Consider the following 15,301-nt stretch of genomic DNA (forward strand, 5'->3'; position numbering starts at 1 on the left):
TCTTAAAAGTAGCCTAAAATAATCCTTATGCCAAAGAGACATATTTTGGGATGGTAAATTCTGTTCCTTTTCAGTGTGTGATTGTGTGTATTTTATATAAATATATATATATATATATATATATATATATATATATATATCAACCATTCTCACAAGTGTGGAAGGTTAATATTATCCTCATTTTATAAATAAGGATATTAAAACTCAGTGAGGTAAATTTTCTTGTTCAGGTTTAGACAGCTGAGCAACACTAGTTTAGAAAAGGAAGACCTTTGGACAACCTGGTACTTGCCTACTCTACGAGGCCTCTGCATGGAAATAATGGAGAAGAAGCAAGAGGCATTGACACAGAAAAGTTAAAGCTTCTGGAAGTGGTTCTTGTTCTCCTGGTATCATAATATTGTGAGGCATTTCTTCACACTTTGATAGTATTAGAGCTGATATCTTCCACTAGATAATTCCACAGGCATAATATCTTATTAATCCTTAACCTTTCCTTTATAAAGAAATATGAAAACTTACAGTGAAAGCCTTATTAATAACAGTTGTTAGCTGGCATTTTGTATACGCTGCATGGTTCCCGCTGTTTCCTGAGAAGTAAATACAATCCTACAGCATCTACTTTTCTTCTGAACTTGTCATTAGGCTTCACCTACACATCTTCAAGGACGCTTAGGTCTTAACTACTTCCTTTGGTTTTCTTTTCGGTATCTTTAGTTTATAAAACAATCGTTGCTTCCTTTAAAAATTTGTTCCTCGAAAGTAACAGCACCAACCTAGCTCCTGAGGAAAAGCACAACTGAATCCGATTTTTAACAAGTGACAATATCACCTAATCTACTCCCTCCTTTGCCTTTTCTTTTTTTTTTTTTTTTAAAGATGAGGAAATCCAGACCAAGCAAGGAAAATACGAGAATTTCAAGGTAATAAAGCAATTTAATGGCAGAGTTGGTAGTAGATAGGTTTACCCTCCAAGAAGTCCCCAGGTAGACAAGAGAAACGCACAATTTGGGACACAAGTTGTGTTATCTGGCAAGGTGAGAGCCAAAAGAGACAGTGGGGCAGTAGCAGATGAGGACAGCATTTGTAAAATCAGTTAAACAACAACAACAACGACAACAACAACAACAAACAGTTGGAAAAAAAAGAGTGGAAATGTTGTTTGTGCCAGATGTGTAAAAAAATGTTAATTATTTCAATTTCCTCTTAGGGTCTGCCGACTGATCTGTTAGAGCAGAGCTTAGGCAAATCAATATGGTCACGCCCATCAAGGTAGACTAGGTTATGCTGCGGTGACAAACAACCCCCAAGTCCCAGTGACTTAAGCCAAGTTTATTTCACACTCAGATGAGGTAACCCTCACTGTTCCACAGTGGGGGCTCTGTTACTGCACTTACTCAGTCTCCCAAGTTGTCAAGAACAGCTGTCTTGTAACACTGCTTGTCACTGTGCCAGAGGGAAGGGTGGGGGTGACACAGTCACCTCTGTTCACACTCATCAGACAGAGCTGGTCACACAGCCCACCCAATCATGATCCTACCATGCGCTCAGAAGAAAAACCCAACGTATTTGGTGGACAGAATTAAAGGCTATCTCAATGGCACAAAAAGGTTTCTTTTGTTCTTTATCTAATGACTCTCAGGAAAAACTAAAGCATAAACATCTTAGATTCTCAGAGTTGTATATGTGATGCCTGTGATCATCTTCACCTAATTTTCCATTCAAAATGACAAGGTCCTGGGGCGCCTGGGTGGCGCAGTCGGTTAAGCGTCCGACTTCAGCCAGGTCACGATCTCACGGTCCGTGAGTTCGAGCCCCGCGTCAGGCTCTGGGCTGATGGCTCAGAGCCTGGAGCCTGTTTCCGATTCTGTGTCTCCCTCTCTCTCTGTCCCTCCCCCGTTCATGCTCTGTCTCTCTGTCCCAAAAATAAATAAACGTTCAAAATGACAAGGTCCTCTGAACGATCCCGGCGGTAAGGCTGCTGCCCTCTGCCTGGTCTCTTTCAATGGCGGTGATCTCCCTATCTAACCAGGCAGGATGGCCTATATTTATACACCTGTCACTGATATTCAAGAATACTCATGTTCATACTTGGCTGATATTTGATTTGTTCTAACATTATTGGTTCAGGTTCTGCCCTCTAGAACAATAAGGGTATATTAAAAATAGTAGAAATAGGGGCGCCTGGGTGGCTCAGTCGGTTAAGCCGCCGACTTCGGCTCAGGTCATGATCTCGCGGTCCGTGAGTTCAGGCCCCGCGTCGGGCTCTGTGCTGACAGCTCAGAGCCTGGAGCCTGTTTCGGATTCTGTGTCTCCCTCTTTCTGACCCTCCCCCGTTCATGCTCTGTCTCTCTCTGTCTCAAAAATAAATAAACGTTAAAAAAAAATTTAAAAAAAAAGTAGAAATAATAATATGCATGTATAAACATATGCATTTAATTACCAAAAGAACTCTTGGCGTTAGGCAGTGTTGTTATCATTCCCATTCAAACAATGTGATTTTTTACTCTTTCACATACCAGCCTTTCAAATATATAAAAATTAGTATTAGTGACTCATCCCCTCTTTCTCCAACTGTGTCTCATGAAATGGTTTCTAGCTACTTTATCACTTACTTGTCCTATTCTGAATGCACTATAGTTTGTTGATATCCTTCTAATGTTGTAGTTCTTAGAAATAACCATAGAAGCCTACACAGTTGGAACAGCACATAGTTCAACAGGATTAGACTTATTTTCAGTTGGTATATTATATTCCTGGTGGTAACCACTAAGCACAAATGGCATGTTTTATTTGTTTGCCTCTTCGTGTTGGGAGTCAGTAAATCATCCATCGTGTTCCAAATTTAATTGGCTTCTATAACCTCAGCCCAGGATTTGAACTATATAGCCAACTCTTAATAATCAATGACAGGTTAAGCCCAAGATGGATGTTACTTAATCTGAGTATAATATTTTGTGTCTTGGTCTATGGCGAGAAGAAAATATTTTACACTAATTGTATTCACTTTGAGAAGATGGCATTCTCATATTCAGAAAGTAAAATACCATCAGATGGGCGGGCTTAATATTAAGCATACATATGCACACACATCCTCCCTTACTTCTCTCTTACTGTTAAAATAAAGTAGCTGTTTCTCTCAACTAAAGCTAATCCCTCTGCCGATACTTGGATGCCATCTGTCTTTCCTGAGAGCTTAGCATCAATTTCCCTTTTACATTTTAGGTATTTATCTTTCCCCTCTCAACTCAATATTTCCATCTCCGGCACCAAAATACAAGCCCAAGCTACCACCATCTCTAATGCAGACCGTAGCGTCCTTATCCACCCTGGCCTTGCCCTATGCCAGTAAATTTCTCCATGCAGGAGCAAAAGTTATGTTTTTATGGTATGTTAAAGTCCTATATCCAGTAATATGGCTTCCGTGCTTAAAATTCTCCGATAGTTTCACATCATACTTAACATCTAAACTCTTGACTGTGCTTTCCTTTCTGGCTTCTTTGCATTAGTTTCCTGTAGCTGCTGCAACAAATTACCACAAACTTGGCGGCTTAAAATGACACACATGTATTTTCTTACAGTTCTCAAGGTCAGAAGTCTAAAATAGGTTAGCACGGGGGCACCTGGGTGATTTCAGCTTGGGTTGTGATCCCAGGGTTGTTGGAGGGAGCCCCACATTGGGCTCTGCACTGAGCGTGGAGCCTGCTTGGGGTTCTCTCTCTCTTTCTCTCTCTCTCTCTTAAAATTAAAAAAAATAAAATAAAATAGGTTAGCAGGGCCCCATTCCGTCTGGAGGCTTGAGGAGAGAATCTATTCCTTGCCTTTTTCCTAGTTTCTAGAGTTCATCTGCATTCCTTGGCTCATGGCCCCACATCACTCTGACCTCTTTCCATCCTCACATCTCCTTCTTCCTACTCTGACTCTCTTATTTCCCTTCTATAAGGACTAATGTGATTACTTTGCACCACCAGAATAATCCATGATAGTCTTCTTATCTCAAGATTCTTAATCATATGGGAATAGTCCTTTTTGTCAGGTAAGGTAACACATTTGCAGGTTCTGAGAACTAGGACGTGTACATCTTTCTGAGGCCATTATTTTGCCAACCACAATCTCCTGAAACTAATCCCCATTCCCATTATGCTTCAGTAATACCAGCTATATAATTTAGGGCTCTAAATTAGAAGCAACAGAGGCTTATGTTGAATACTTAATAATAAAAGGACCTTATTAAAATGAATTTTAAAAACACTAGTGGTGGGAGGAAGGTTGGAGAAACAGGCTCCAGGCTATGTTTCCAGAAACAACAATCTAAATCATCTTCAGAAATGATCTCACAAAGAAATTTCCATTATGACTGCCAAAGAGAAAAAGATCCCCTTCCTCTCCCTCTTGTGACACTACTTCCTGAGTCAAAATTTCAAACAATTGTGCCTGATTGGTGAAGAACGCTTTGCAAGAAAGGCCAGAAAGGTAAATACTTAGTATTTAATCTCTTGAAGAAAGAGGCACACTTTGTGTCCCACTAAAATTCATAAAGAGAACACTTCTCAAAAGAAAAAGGGGGGGGGGGAGGGTGTTTGAGACACTGTGTTGCCAAAACAAATTGCAAATGTCTACAACCCCTTAGTTCTCTTTCTAGATTATCCTGTTTGTTCCTGTGTCAAAGCTTTTGTACTTGCAATCACTTCCTCTTCCTGGAACATCCCTCCTCATGCTCTTCAGATAGTTAACTTGTTCTTATTTTTCAAGTGTCAGCTCAAATCTCCTCAGAGAGGTATATCGGGACCCGTTAGCTAATGTTCTTCTCCGGTTACTCTCTAGTATTAACTTATTCTATTTTCTTCATATCACATATCATTATCTAAATTTACCATGCATTTTTCTTGTTGACTAGTTATTGCTGTGCGTTTCCATAAGACTATAACTTCCACTAGAGTAGTGACCATATCATTTTTATGTATCACTACATCTGTCATCACTAGCATACCTGGAGCATAGTAGGTTGTCAGTGAATAATTGCTGAACTAAAAAAGAAATGCAGTGTACTAGAAAATGTACATGCTTTAGAACCATGTACATTTGGAACCATGTACCAAAACTACCCGAGTTTCAAGCCCTTGTTCTACCAATTAAAGCTGTATCACCCTATGAAGACTCCACTAAAAAAGAAAATTACTGGCCAATATCCCTGATGAACATGGATGCAAAAATTCTCAAGAAAATACTAGCAAGCTGAATCCAACAGTACATTAAAAGAATCATTCACTATGATCAAGAGCGATTTATTCCTGGGCTGCAAGGGTGGTTTCAATATTCACAAATCAATCAACATGATACATCACATTAATAAAAGAAAGGATAAGAACCATATGATCGTTTCAATCAATGCAGAAAAAGCATTTGACAAAGTATAATATCCATTCATGATAAAAAAAAAAACCCTCAACAAAGTAGGTTTACAGGGAACATACCTCAATATAATAAAGGCCATATACGAAAAACTCACAGCTAATATCATCCTCAAAGGGGAAAAACTGAGAGCTTTTCCTCTACAGTCAGAAACAAATTAGTGATGTCCATTCTCATAATATAAAGTACTGGAAGTCTTAGCCTTAGCAATCAGACAACAAAAAGAAATAAAAGGCATCCATTCAGCAAAGAAAAAGTGAAACTTTCACTATTTGCAGATGACAGGATACTCTATACAGAAAACCCAAAACAGTCCACCAAAAACCTGCTAGAACTGATACACAAATTCAGTGAAGTCACAGGATATAAAAATCAATGTATAGAAATATGTTGCATTTCTATACATGAATAATGAAGCAGCAGAAATAGAAATTAAAGAATCAACCCATTTACAACTGCACCAAAAACAATAAGATACCAAGGAATAAACCTAAACAAAGAGGTGAAAGACCTGTGCTCCGAAAATTATAAAATGCTGATGAAAACATGGAAGACAACAAAAAGAAATGGAAAGACACTCCATGCTCATGAATCAGAAGAACAAATATTGTAAAAATGTTTATACTACCCAAAGCAATCTACACAAAATGCCAACAGCATTTTTCACAGAGCTAGAACAAACAATCCTAAAATTTGTATGGAACCACAAAAGACCCTGAATAGCCAAAGCAATCTCGAAAAAGAAAAGCAAAGCTAGAGGCATCACACTTCCGGACTTCAAGTTATATTACAAAGCTGTAGTGATCAAAACAGTATGGTACTCGCACAAAAAAACAGACACATAGTTCAGTGGAACAGAATAGAAAATCAAGAAATGAACCCATAACTATATAGTCAGTTAATCTTCAACAAAGCAGGAAAGAATATCCGACAAATGGTGTTGGGAAAACTGGACAGCAACATGCAGAAGAATGAAATCAGATGACTTTCTTATGCCATACACAAAAGTAAATCCAAAACCTAAATGTGAGACATGAAACCATTAAAATCCTAGAGAACACGGGCAGTAACCTCTTTGACATTGGCTGCAGCAACTTCTTACAAGATATGTCTCCTGAGGCAAGGGAAACAAAAGCAACACTAAACTATTGGGACCTCATCAAAATAAAAAGCTTCCACACAGCAAAGGAAACAATCAACAAAACTAAAAGGCAACCTACGGAACGGGAGAAGATATTTGTAAATGACATATCTGATAAAGGGTTAGTATCCAAAATATAAAACTATGCCACCCTATTAAGTGATTTTACCTCTCCGAGTATCAAGTTTTTCATTCTTAAGTGATAATGATGCCGCCACGTAGAGATGTTATGAGGACTAAAGTAGCAAACAAATTGAGAATGTGCGACACACAGCTGTTGTTCCTCTTTAGCTGCATGCCATCTGAATATATGATAAGTCAGTCTTTTATGACTTGATCAGTGTTCTGAATATCATGATAAAAAGGAAATATGTTAAGATTAAGTCCTAGAGCATGTCACTGGTGAAGTTCCTAAAAGTCATCACTGATTCAACAATTAGTACTAAAAAGAGTACATGAAAGTAACATACGTTTTAATGTTAAGAAGAACGGAGATGAGAAGGAGGACAAAGAAGAGGGAGCTAAAAAGTGGTGGTAGAACAAAATACCCAGCATTGGGTATGGTGCACGGAACTTGGCATTTTCACGTAACAACACACGGCCATGATAAGTGAGATAACCACTGTGGAAAGTGATTTGTCAATGTCTACCCAAAGTCAAAAATGTGTATAGTATTTAGACTAGCAATTCTTCTTCCAGGAATTTATCCTAGGGAAATAAGAAAGGACGTATGCAAGTTTCTAACTACCGCAATGCTCAGTGAAACACTCGTTATAATATTGAAAAAATCAAAACTTAAAATATTCAACAACAGGAAAGTAGTTAAATAAATGCTATATATTTATATAACGGAGACACGAAGAAGACATTAAGTTATGTTTTAAAAGAGATCTGATGATATGAAAAGATGTCTATATATGTTATTTTTACCAGCTTTATTAAAATATAACTTACATACCGTATGATTTACCCACTTAAAGCCTACAGTTCAATGGTTTTTAGTATATTTACAGTTGTGCAATCATCACCATGATCAATTTTAGAACATGTTTATCATCCCGCCAAAGAGACCCTGTACCCATTAGCAGTCATTTTCCATTCCCACCTCCTTCCAAACTCCAGCAACCATTAATCTGCTTTTTCTCACTGTGGATGTGCCTATTATGGAAATTTCATATAAATGGATACTATATGGATAGATGTGAACTTTTTGGGTCTGACTTCTTTCACTTAGCATTGTGTTTCCAAAGTTTGTCCATGTTCTATCATTCCTTCATTGTTATTCCTTTTTATTGCCAAATAATATTCCATTATATAGATATGCCACTTTTTGTTTACCATGCATCAGTTCATAAACATTTGAGTTGTTTCCATTTTTTTTTTGATACATGAATAATGTTACTCTGAACATTCTTGTTTAAGTTTTTGCTTGAACATAGGGTTTTCAATTCCTTGGGCATATACCTTGGAGTGGAATTGCTGATTCATACACTGATATGAATCAGTGTATACACTGATACACATATTTAACCTACGGAGGAATAACCAAATTGTTTTCCATCACAGTTTCACCATATTGCATCCCCACAACCAGTGTATGTGAGTTCCCATTTGTCCACAAGCTTGACAATACTTGTTATTATCTGTCTGTTTGCATATCTCCATCTTAGGAGATGTGGAGTGCTATCTCATTGTGGCTTTGATTTGCATTTCCCTAATGACTAGTAATGTTGCACATCTTTTCATTTATTACACATTTCTAGATCTCCTTTGGAGAAATAGCTGTTTAGAGCCTTTTCTAATTTTTAAAAGCAGCGTATTTATCTTTTTCTTTTTGAGTTGTAACAGTTGGTCATATATTCTGGATAAAAATCCCTTATCAATAAGATTTAGAATTTGCAACTATTTTCTACAATTCTGAGAGTGGTCTTTTCATTTTACTGGTGATGATGTCCTTTGAAGCAAAAAGTTTTTAGTTCTGCTGAAATCTAATTTATGTTTTCTTTTCATTTATGTCTTGTCCTTCTAATGTGTTACCTAAGAAATATTTGTCTAACTAACCCAAGGTGATGAAAATGTACACCTATGTTTTCTTTTAACAGGTTTATAGTTTTAGCTTTCATATGTAGGTCTTCTATTCGTTCTGAATTGATTTTTGTATACAGTGTAAACGTAGATATCTAATTGTCCCAGCATCATTTGTTGAAAAGACACATTTCCTTACTGAAAGGTCTTGACACTCTATTGAAAAGCATTTGACTGTAAATGTGATGGTTTATTTCTGTACTCTCAATTCCATCCAATTGATCTATATGTCTACTGTGATTCCAGTACCACACTGTTTTTATTACTGCAGGTTTCTGGAAGTTTTTGAAAGTGAAAACTGTGAGTCCTTCAACTATGTTATTCTTTTTCAAGATTATTTTGGCTATTCAGGGTCCCATCAATTTCCATATAAATTTTAGGATTCGTTCGTCAATTTCTGCAAAAAAGGGTGCTCGAATTTTAGTAGAGATTGCATTGCATCTGTAGATCAATTTGAGCGTTGCCACTCTGTCAACATTAAGTGTTTGCCTCCATGGATACAAGATGTCTGTTCATTCATTTAGATCTTATTCAATTTCTTTCCACAACATTTTGTAATTTTCAGTGTACAAGTGTTGTACTTCTTTGGATTCTTTTTGATGTCTTTCAAAATGTACTTCTTTCCTTAATTTCTTCTGATCATTCATTGAAAGTGTGTAGAAGTAACACTGATTTTTGTATTTTTCTGTTATATCTGCAACCTTGTTGAACTTGCTTATTAGCTCTAAGACTCTCTCTCTCTCTCTCTCTCTCTCTCTCTCTCTCTCTCTCTGTGTGTGTGTGTGTGTGTGTGTGTGTGTGTGTGTGTTACTTAGGGTTTTCTATGTACGAGATCATCTTATCTTCAAACAGAGATAGTTTTCTTATTTCTTCCTTTGCAAACTAGATAGCTTTATTTCATTTTATGGCTGAATGTCCCTGGCTAAAGTCTCCAGTACAATGTAGAGTTGGAGAAAAGTAGACATCCTTGTCTTATTTCCTGAGGGAAAATTTTTAGTCTTTCACCAATAAGTATGTTAGCTCTGGGATCTATGATAAAAATACTAAACAAACTAGAAAACTTCCTCAACCTGATTTCTTTTCAGTATCAATTATATTGATGTTATTTTTCATCTGTTATTGATGTTATGAATTATATGATTGGTTTTTCCAAATACTGAACAATTTCTACAATCTGAATAAATAATCCAAGGACAATATATAATATTTTCAGTATACTGCTAAATCCAGTTGCCAGTATTTTATATTGTATTCATGCATCTCTATTTTGCGTGAGCATAAATAAGATCCAGCTATAATTTAAATGATCTTTTCTATGTTTCTTAAAATTTTTATCAGGGTTGGGGTGCCTGGGTGGCTCAATCGGCTAAGCATCTGATTTCGGCTCAGGTCATGATCTTACGGTTCATGGGTTTGAGCCCCGCGTCGGGCTCTGGGCTGAGAGCTCAGAACCTGGGGCCTGCTTCGGATTCTGTGTCTCCCTCTCTCTCTGCCCCTCCCCTGTTCATGCTCTATCTCTCTCTGTCTCAAAAATAAATAAATATAAAAAATTTAAAAAATTTTTTAAAAACAGGGTTATACTAGTTCTATAGGATTTATTGGGTTAATCTCCTTCTTTCTTTATGCTCTGAAACACATTAATAACATAGGAAAATATTCTTTGAAGAAATGAAATGACTCATAGGCAAATCTTTCTTAGCTCAGTCTTTTAGGAACTAATTTATTTTTACACTTAAAAAATGTCTTTCTTGTTTTTGGTCTTTTCAGATTTTCTATCTTTACATAATCAATTTGGTAATTGATAGTTCCTAGAAAATAATCATTTTCATGGATACTTTCTAAGCTTTCATTCACCTACAATTTTTATTTCCCAGACTTTTGGGAGATCTAGGTTTTTCTCCATTTTCTTTTTGTGTTTGTATTTGGTTATTGGATTTATTTATGATAGATTTATTTACCTTTATTTTCATGGTCTTCAATCCATCAGTCTATATATCACAATTGTTTTCTTTGAAATAAAAGCAACTTTGATTCTATTTAAGATTCTGAATTTTTAGTGGAATAATATTCTAGTCCCTTCTTTTGTTAACTAGGTCAGCATAAAAGAAACCTGATGTTTCAGTACTTGAAGTCTTAACTAAAAGACAAGTGTGTGATAACAATGTATCCTAATTTCAGACAAGGTATCCCAAAGCAAATAACCAGTTTTTTGTTTGTTCAGTGTCTAGTTCTGAGGATTACAATGAAAATTTCTATCAATATTATGCTTTCCAATATTGAAAATAACTAGCTGTGTTACTTAATGTTCTTGTTGTTAAGAGATTTTTTAATAAGTTGACTGCAAATACATACAGCTTAACTTATTAATTTCCATGCATATGAATATAATTGCTCCTCAGCAGAAATGATTTCTTCTAAATATCTATTGAGCATAATATGGAATATATATTTTATTCCATTTCCATTCAATAACATTGGGGCCATGCTATTTTCAAAAGGCATCGAAGTAATACCCCCCCCCCCATCTTAGAAATGAACTTTGCTCATATATAAATAAAATTGACATGAGTTCAACTGGACAGGCACTTGAGTACATGGATCTTTCTAACTGAGTTTATTCTCAACTAAATTATTACTCTAAAATAGCTGTTGTTGAAGACCTTGTCTCTGTGTATTTGATGATTTTTAGATTTCCTGAAATCTCAGCAAGAAACAGATTACTTAAGCTTGAAAAAATCCATGTGTGATTAGACCTTCTTTGAACGGCATTTAGTCTCCTTACTTTAAGTAATGTTGGTAGCATAGCAAAGAGGCTAATATTCAAACATGAATTACTATAGACCGTCTGGATTTGATTTCCCCAACATGTGTTTATGACAGCCCTTTCTTTGTGACTTTTTTGTGAACTGCAGACCCATATTAGTCATTTAGAAGAGTTGAAACTTACTTGGTTTTGGAACTCCTAGTAGAAGGTGGGGTTTAATTTTGTATGCAATATTTGAAATGACAGAATGGTGTTTAAATGCAATAAAGTTTATTTAGATGCCACAAAACCTAAAACAATAGATAAGAAAAATGGATATATGCGATAAAACTACGGAGACATTAAATTCCTTTAAAAATTCATTTTCTGTTTTTTGTTAAGATCTATTTTTTTTTGAGAGAGAGAGAGAGAGAGAGTGAAAGAGAGAGCAAGCTAGCACATGACTGGGGGAGAGGGGCAGAGGGAGAAAGAGAAAGAAAGAGAATCTTAAGCAGGCTCTATGCTTAGCACAGAGCCAGACCTGGGGCTCGATTGCACGACCCTGGGACCATGACCTGAGCCCAAATCAAGAGATGGACACTCAACCAACTGAGCCACACACACGCCCCTCAAACTTCATTTTTTAAACCAATGTTTCCCAAATAGTTGGGCAGAAAACCTCAGCATCAGAGTGACTTGGGTGTTTGCTAAAAATGCAGATTCCTGGGACTTAGATTTGAGGAATTCGAAATATGTAGGGGTGAGGTTAGGCAATCTGCATTTTAACAAGTTTACCAGTTGATTTTTATCAATAATAAAGTTTGAGAATCACTGATTCCAATTTCATCTTGAATCATCTTTTACCCTTGTCTAGCATTTCCCTCAGCTTATAACCTCTAACCAGTTGTCAACTCCTGATGGTATTATTCAAGAAACAAAATTATATTGTGCCAGTCACAGTATTAGGCCTTTGGAATAAAAGATAATTAAGACATAAGCCCTATCCTTAAGGAGTATAGCCTTGTTATGGAGCTATTCATGAAAACAGACAATTTTAATAAAAGAAAAATTGTATTATGATAAGATGTGCTCCAGGGACTATGAGAGGGTCAGGGAGGGCTACAGAAACCATTCTGGAAAAGAGATGCACTGTAGTTACCCAGAGAACATTATTATACCTTATTCCTAAAAGAAGGGGAGTAAACTACACTGAAAGTTAAGGCAATGACATTTTAAGTAGAGGAAATATATACAAAAGCATAATGGCAAAAAAGTCCTGTGCTGGAAAAAATATAAAAGCCACTTTTGTTCAAGTGTGCACTGAGAGATAGGTAAGCAATAAGTTAATCTGGGAATATAGTTAAGGGTAAGACCATAGGAACCGTTTCAAACACAGTGAGGGATTTGGACTTTATCCAGAGGGACATAAATATCCACTGAAAGGGTTTAAGCAAAGGATAAGACGATCATATATGCAATTTAGAAACATAATACTGGCTATTGGGTGGAAAATGGATTTTATAGGAGCAAGCTTGGAGCTAGTACATCCAGTTAGGTGACAGTTGCGATCATTCCGATGAGAGAAGAAAGTAGGGAAGACTTATTTAGAAGGGATGTGCAAAGTGTGCAAACCTAGGAAATACTTAAGACTTTAAATCAGCGGGATACGAGTTTAAATGCAGAACATGAAAAAAAAAACTAGGTTTCTAGAATGGGTGACTGAGGAGAATGTGTCCCAATCTGAGACAAAGTATATAGGACAAGGAGCTGACCTGGGAAGCAGAGATGATAAGTTCCATAAATGCCATGCTTAGCTATAGGTGCTTATTGGAAGTTTGTGTAGAAACGCTAGGTAGGAAGTTGGCAAGAGGAGCATGGAATTCAGACGAAGTATCTACACTGGAAATACAGGTTTTGGAGTCAGCCATACGTAGATTAGCGTTAAATCCGTGAGGGTAGATGAGAACACGAAGAAAAGAGCGTGTAGAGTAAGAACATTTGAACTGAAAACAGAACCCTGGAAAACACTATTATTTTCCCAAAGCCACTCATGTGTTTTAAGTGTGTGTTACAGCATCGCCGCACTTCCAGTTACCAAATCCTGTATTAGTTACCTATTGCTGTGTAACAAATTATCCCTAAATTAGCAGATGATCATGTCATGAAGTTTCTGAGTGTCAATAATCTGGGAGCAGCTTAGCTGGGAGGTTCTGGCTCAGGTCTCTCAGGAGGTTGCAGACAAGAAGCCCACCAGGGCGACAATCATCTGAAGACTTGATTGAGCTTGGCGAATTCACTTCTAAGTCCACAGACCTGGATTTGGGGAAGATTCTTTGGTTCCTCAAGAGACAGACCTTCTCATACAGTTGTTTACTTTATGGCATAGGACTTCCCCCAGAGTAAGTACTGTGAGAGAGAAAGAGAAACAGAGAGAGAGAGAGAGAGAGAGAGAGCTACAATGTCTTTCATAACGTCATTTCAGAAGTGACATGCCATTAGTTCTACCATATTTTATTGGCTGCACAAGCCAATCTTATGAGATACACAAGGGTGTTGCCTGGCTATCACAAGTGCAAATCTCAATATCTTTTTTTTAAAAAAATCTATATATGTTTATTTATGTTTGAGAGAGAGAGAGAGAGAGAGAGTGAAAGAGCAACTGAGGGAGGGGCAGAAAGACAGGGAGACAGAGGATCCAAAGTGGGCTCCATGCTGACAGCAGAGAGCTTGATGTGGGGCTTGAACTCACAAACTGAGATCATGACCTGGGCCGAAGCCAGATGCTTAACCAACTGAGCCACCCAGGCGCCCCTCAATATCATCCTTTTTATTCAGAGTTTCCCACCATTAGAAGAGGGATGGTTTCCAATTTCTCTTACAACATGATTGGTATTATTATTATTGATATTATTATCACAATTATTATAAATTATAAATCAAGTCACTTCACAAGTGCTTGCCATATTTTTTACCTTATTTACCATTATACCCTTCATGCAATGTAACTGAGTATTAGTGTGATGTATGGAAATGAGGTTAGATTCTGCAAATAAACAATCCTATTTAAAAATATGGTTTCAGTGTTGTATGAAAGGAGAGAAGGTTAGCACTCCCTTAGACAAGAATGGAAGAGGCCCTCAGGCTAGACAACATGCATACGGTTAAGCCATTTCCATCTACTTCAGTGGCATCTAACCATCATTTTTTACAATGGGTTCAAACTTAAGTGACCATCTACTTAATATAGACTGCTACATGCATAAGATGTTATATATGAGCCTAACGGTAACCACAAATCAAAAACTTGTAATAGAGGGGCGCCTGGGTGGCTCAGTCAGTTGGGCGTCTGACTTCGGCTCAGGTCATGATCTCGCGGTCTGTGGGTTCGAGCCCCGGGTCGGGCTCTGTGCTGACAGCTCGGAGCCTGGAGTCTGCTTCTGATTCTGTCTTCCTATCTCTCTGCTCCTCCCCTCTTCACGCTCTGTCTCTCCCTCTCTCTCAAAAATAAATAAACATTAAAAAAAAACTTGTAATAGATACGCAAAAAATAGAGAAAGGAATCCAAGCATATCACCAAGAAGGCCATCAAACCACAAGGGAAGAAAGCAAGAGAAGAAAGGAATAAAGAACTACTAAAACAACTGAAAAACAAGTAACAAAATGGCAATAAATATATATCTGTCAATAACTACTTTGAATGTAAATGGACTAAATGCTCTAATCAAAAGAGATAGGGTGATTGAAGGGATAAAAAAAGCAAGATGTGTCTATATGGTGCCTACAGGAGACGCACTTCAGACCTAAAGACACATGTACATTGAAAATAAAGGGATGGGAAAACGTTTACCATGCAAATGGAAGTGGGAAAAAAAAAGCTGAGGTAGCAATGCTTATATTGGACAAAAGAGACCTTAAAACAA

General features: G+C 37.1%; 1 non-coding gene across 1 annotated transcript; it reads left to right on the forward strand.

Moving 5' to 3' along the window:
- Positions 1 to 14,461: 14,461 nt before the first annotated feature.
- On the forward strand, positions 14,462 to 14,588 carry LOC131503341 (U6atac minor spliceosomal RNA). The gene has a single exon (XR_009257431.1). It is a non-coding gene; the product is annotated as a U6atac minor spliceosomal RNA (small nuclear RNA).
- Positions 14,589 to 15,301: the final 713 nt, after the last annotated feature.

Source organism: Neofelis nebulosa, chromosome X (genome assembly GCF_028018385.1).
Source record: "Neofelis nebulosa isolate mNeoNeb1 chromosome X, mNeoNeb1.pri, whole genome shotgun sequence".
NCBI lineage: Eukaryota > Metazoa > Chordata > Mammalia > Carnivora > Felidae > Neofelis > Neofelis nebulosa.